The sequence below is a fragment of the Panthera tigris genome, chromosome A1, assembly GCF_018350195.1.
Source record: "Panthera tigris isolate Pti1 chromosome A1, P.tigris_Pti1_mat1.1, whole genome shotgun sequence".
In the NCBI taxonomy this organism is placed as follows: domain Eukaryota; kingdom Metazoa; phylum Chordata; class Mammalia; order Carnivora; family Felidae; genus Panthera; species Panthera tigris.
Genome location: NC_056660.1, coordinates 152,985,220 through 152,991,141, shown reverse-complemented (window position 1 = coordinate 152,991,141; position 5,922 = coordinate 152,985,220). Strand labels below are relative to the sequence as shown.

The 5,922-nt window shown below is 37.6% G+C and overlaps 1 pseudogene; it reads left to right on the top strand.

The window, feature by feature from the left end:
- Window positions 1-776: 776 nt before the first annotated feature.
- Window positions 777-2,280, top strand: LOC102958724 (annotated as a pseudogene).
- Window positions 2,281-5,922: the final 3,642 nt, after the last annotated feature.

The following is a 5,922-nucleotide window of genomic DNA, read 5'->3' as shown; positions in this document are numbered from 1 at the left end:
ATGAAATGTTTAAAGAAAAAATAACTAATAACCAATCTTTAACACATTTTTCCATAAAAATGAAAATAAAAAATATAAGTGGAGAGAACACTTCTCAATTCATTCCATCTGCCCAGAATTATCCTATACAGACAAAGAGGTTATAAGCACCAGAGTCCTCAACAAAATACTAGCAAATCAAATCTGGCAACTTATAAAAAGGATTAAACAATATCATCAAGTAGGATTTATTTGAGAAATGCAAAGATGCATTCAATGTATGAAAATTAATATACTACACCATAGAAGTAGATTAAGGGACCAAAAAATGATCACTTCAGGAAAAGCATTTGACATATCTAACACCTGTCAGGATAAAAAAACTCAAGAATCTAGGATTAAAATAGAAACTCTTCAACCATTATATACAAAAAGAAAACAACCCACAGGTAACATAATACTTCACAGTGAAAAAGTGAACACTTTCTCCTAAGATCACAAATAAGACAAGGAATCCACTTAAACACTTCTAGTCAATACTGAATGAAAGTTCTAACTAAGGCAATTAGGCACGAAAACTAAATAAAAGGCATTGAGAAAGAACAAGAAGACTCTGTCTAGCTGTGACCAGCTGAGTGCAGCACAGCAGCCCAGGGGCCTAGGGATGTTGGTCTGGGGTGGCGGGGCGGGGGAGTGACTGGAGCACTAGGCTGTCAGCTGGTCCTGCCCAGAAGAGTTCCGCTCTGCTCTACAAGGATATATAATACCTGATTGTTTTGTCCATTTATTATAAGAAAATGGAAACTGACCAGCCAGAGGAAACCTTCCCTGACACCATAACCAATGCTGAATTTGGTAAACACCACATAGAAGATACGGAAGAGGAACAAGACTTTAGAAAATCTAGAAACACTGGTAAGATGGTTGGTTGACTTACACATTCTACTACAGAGCAAGAATGCTGGGGTAGGATTTGGGAAGGAGCCAAGAATATTAAGTTTCCCCATACAGACCACAATTCCAGTGTTTTAGTCCCAGATGGAAGTGGCCCGAGCATATAGTGACTATCAGTGCTGATACTGAAACAATTGGAGAAATTCTGAAGAATTTCTACCTTAGAGGAGGGCCTGCAGTTGCCATCACCCACAGCAACCAATCAGCTCCCACTAGAATCTGATACTGTGGAATGCTTAAAATACCAACACTATAAAGGAAGCAACTTTGACTTCAAGTTGCAACTTGATTCATCAGAGACTGGCAGGAGGAATTACTGGGGTTAAAGGTGCTAAAATCAAAGAACGTTGAGGGAACACACACAACAGTCAGGCTTTTCTAGGACTCCTGTCTTCATTCCACTGACAGAGCTGTTCTCATTGGAGAAAAACTTCATAGGACTGAACAGTGCATCAAGATCATCCATGATCTTATAACAGAGTCACCCATCAAAGGACGTGCACAGCTTAATGATCCCAATTTTTATGATGAAATCTAGGATGGTTTTACAATGTTTGCTGACTGCCATCGACGTCCTGTGGGATTTCCCATGCAGGGGAAAGGCGGTTTTGACAGAATGCCTCCTGGTCAGGGTTGGTGTCCTATGCCTCCATCTAGAAGAGATTATGATGATGTCATCCCTCATCAAGGACCTCCTCAGTGTCTTCCTGAATGAGGTAGCCAGGGTTGAAGCAGAGCTCAGAATCTTCCTCTTCCTCCACTATCACCACCTAAAAGAGGAGATCTAATGGCCTAGGAGGACCTGGAGACCACTATAATGGGAATGTTGGTTTCAGTGCTGACGAAACTTAGAACTCTGTTGCATGGAGCCCATCAGAATGAAAGGTGGTTTATGAACGACAGGGTGGCTCTGGATAGGATTATTCCTATGTAGGGTTGTGGCTCATATGGTTATCTTGGTGGACCTATTGTTACTACGCAAGTAACTATTCCCAAAGATTTGGCTGGATCTATTATTGGCAGAGGCAGTCAGAGGATTAAACAAATCGTTGCGAGACAGAAGCTTCGATCAGAATTGAAGAACCTTTAGAAGGATCTGAAGATCACACCATTACAATTACAGGAACACAGGACCTGATACAAAATGCACAGTATTGGCAGAATAGCGTGAAGCAGTGTGCAGATGTGGAAGGATTCTAATGCAAGATATTTTTTCTTTTTTTATAGTGTGAAGCAGGATTCTAGAAAGTTCTACAACTAGTGAAGAACTAGAGGAATCCTACATCTTGGTTTTTTTTTTCTATTTGTTTCTGTTTAAAAAGCCACCATTACTCTGCTTCATAGGTGTTCTGCGTTCGAGGTGCAGTGAAATCTTTGCTGTTCACCAGAAGAAATCTTTTAGTTTCTTACAAAAAGGAAGGAGGCTGGGGAAGGGTGTGCAAAAATTAACATTAAAATTTTGAAAGAGCAGCACAGTGAATGAATTTTAATTTTTTCTCATTGTTGGTGGTTCTAAAGAAAAAAAACCATGTAATTATTGTGAACACTTTGCTTTGTGGTCATTGTAACATTTTGGGGAGTGAAACAGGGAGGAAAAGTAACAATAGTCCATATGTCCCTGGCATCTATTCATAGCAGTGTGCAGAATGTAATTCTCTTTTGTAAGAAATGTTCTGATTTTTTAAATAAATTTAGTGAACCTATTTTTGGTGTTCATTTTTTTAAGACTGTCATTTTTCAAATGGCTGGATTCCCCAACCCACCCCAAACTAAACACTAAGTTTTGAAACTAAACACTCTGTTTGATATAAATAAATACATCTCTTCTTAAACATAAGCATATCTTGGCAAATTTGTTTCTGGTGACTTCTTGATGATTTGAAAGTCCATTGCTTATGGGGCACCTGGGTGGCTCAGTTGGTTAAGCATCTAACTTCAGTTCAGGTCATGATCTCATGGCTTGTGAGTTCAAGCCCCATGTCAGGCTCTATGCTGACGGCTCAGAGCCTGGAGCCTGCTTCAGATTCTGTCTCCATCTCTCTGCCCCTCTCCCACTCTCACACTGTCTCTCTCTCAAATATAAATAAACACTTAAAAATTATTTGAAAAAAATTCGTTGCTTGAGAAGTAATTCTGTCATATACATTCATGCTTATAGTAAGCTGGGGACATTGTTTTTGTTTTTGCAAATGCTTGTCCCTGCCCTGCAGCAGCTTTCGATGCTACTAACTGTGAAGGAGAACCAAGGTGAAGAGCAACTCCACAAATTCAGTAACGGTATAGATATTTGCCAGAAGCCTAATGGCAGCAAGTTTTATTAATCAGAATAATACTTGGTTATGGAAGTGATTGATGCTAAAAAAATGATTTTTGTTAGATGATTTTCTCACCTATAGTCAAACTGTCAGCCTGCTAGTGTCTTTTAAACTTTGCAAATATATATATATTTTTTCCCATTGTATTCAAATTGAAGTAAAAAGATGTGCCATTTCTTTGTGGTATATTGGATTTTATAGGAAATGTTTGTGAACAATTCAAAAAAATGATGAAAAAAGTTTCTGCAGATGTTTGGTGTAGTATCTTAGCGTTTGCATTGATAGTTAAAAGTTCACTACCAAATAAATAAAACTCCCATAATGCTAGATTTCATGTGTGCCCAGTTTGAACAAGGTATGATTGACTACCTGTAAAATTTATTGTAACATTCCTCTTGTGAGGAAACATAGTAATCTTAAGTGATACAGAAAAAAAAGAGTGGACAAGAAGATAAGCTATATCTGCAGATGATATGACCCTGCATACAGAAAAAAATAATAGATCCTCTAAAAATTGGCTAGAGGTAACAATTTCAGCAATGTTTCAGGATACAAAGTCAGTATACCACAATCAACTGTATTTCTATATGCTAGAAATAAAGAATTTGAAAATTAAATTATGCAAACAATGCCATTTAGCATAGTATAAAAAACCCTTAGGAATAAACTTAAAAAGTCCTTGATAGGAACTAAAAACTATAAAACACTGTGGAAAAAATTAAACAAGACCTAAATATATATGTGGAAATATGTATTACGACTATGTCACTCCCCAAATAGATCTAAAGTTTCAATACAATCTCTATCAAATTCCCAGCTGATTTTTTTTCTTTACAGAAACTGACAAGCTGATCCTAAAGTTCATATGGAAATGCAAGGGATCCAGTACCTGAGAGGGAAGATAAATTAGACTTCATCAAATTTTAAAGCTTTTATGCATGAAAAGACATGGCAATCCATTGAATGGGAGAAAATAATTGCAAACCACATATCTGGATTCAGTATCCAAAATACATAGGGAACTCTTTCAACTCAACAATAAATTGACAATATAATTTAAAAATGGGCAAAGGACTTGATTAAAAATTTCTCCAAAAAAACGCATTACAAATAGCCAATATGCCCATGAAAAGATGATCAACATCATCAGTCATTAGAAACATACAAATAAAAAACACAACAAGAGACCACTTCATACACACTAGAACATCTATTATCAAAAATCAAGTGTGGAATAAGATGTAGGGATATTGAACCCCTCATACATTGCTGGTAGGAATGTAAAATGGTATAGCCAGGTTGAGAAACAGTTTGACAGTTCCTCAAAAAGCTGAACATATAGTTCCCACATGACCAAACAATTCTACTTCTAGGTAAATACCCAAGATAAATGGAAACATATGCCCACACAAAAACTTGTACAGGTATGTCTCTAATAGCCAATAGGTGGAAACAATCCTAATGTCTAACAATACATGAATAAACAAAATGTGATATATCCGTATAATGGAGTATTATTTAGCCATAAAAAAGAATCAAGGACTGGAGCACCTGGGTGGCTCAGTTGGTTAAGCATCCAACTTCGGCTCAGGTCATGATCTCACAGCTCATGAGTTCGAGCCCTGTGTCAGGCTCTGTGCTGACAGCTCAGAGCCTGGAGCCTGCTTCAGATTCTGTGTCTCCCTCTCTCTCTGTCCCTCCCCCACTCACACTCTGTCTCTCTCTCTCAGAAATAAAAAATAAACATAAAAAAAGAATTAGTTACTTATTCTTACTACAATATGGAAGAACATTGAAATCATTATGTTATGTGAAAGAAGCAGACACAAAAGGCCACATATGATTCCATCTGTATGAAATGTCCAAAATAGGGGTTACTGGGTGGCTCTGTCAGTTAAGCATCCAACTCTTGATTTTGGTTCAGTCATGATTCTCACGGTCATGAGATGAAGGCCTGAATCAGTCTCCATGCTAGCATGGAGACTGCTTAAGATTCTCTCTTCCTCTCCCTCTGCCCCTCCCTTGCTTGTGCTTTCTCTCAAAAAATAAAATGTCCAAAATAGTCACATTCATAAAAACAGAAGGCAGATTACCAGTTGCCAGTGCGGGGGCTGGAATGGGAGGAGAATGACTACTAGTGGCATCATGAAAACATCCTGGATTTAGACAATGGTGATGTTTATACAACTTTGTGAATAATACTGAGAACCACGAAATTGTCTACTTTAAAAGGGTAAATTTTATGGTGTGTGATTTTTACCTAAATAAAAGAAATTAAAGGCAAAAATTATGCTTTATTGATACACAAACCACTGTGCACTCTACTGATTTGTCTGGGTTATCCAGTGGGCTCTCTGACCCAATATGTAGTTGCCCAAATTACATACATTTCCTCAGTACAAGTTTACTCTTCTGCCTTCATAATTAGACACTTGATATGTTTTGAAAAATCAAGAATTATTCACGAAACATCCTTGAAATTAATAAATCAAGCTTCTGCTAGCTCTTTGCAAACCGGGTGTCTGCTAGCTCTTGATAGTCCATGCCAATGTTCAAGGGTTTACAGTATCTTCCTGCATGTGTACGTGCACAATTTCTTTCTCCAAAGGTCTTTCAGCTATTTTCAGAGAACTGAGCATGTTTCCAAATACCTAAGCCCTGTGATGTCCCTTAG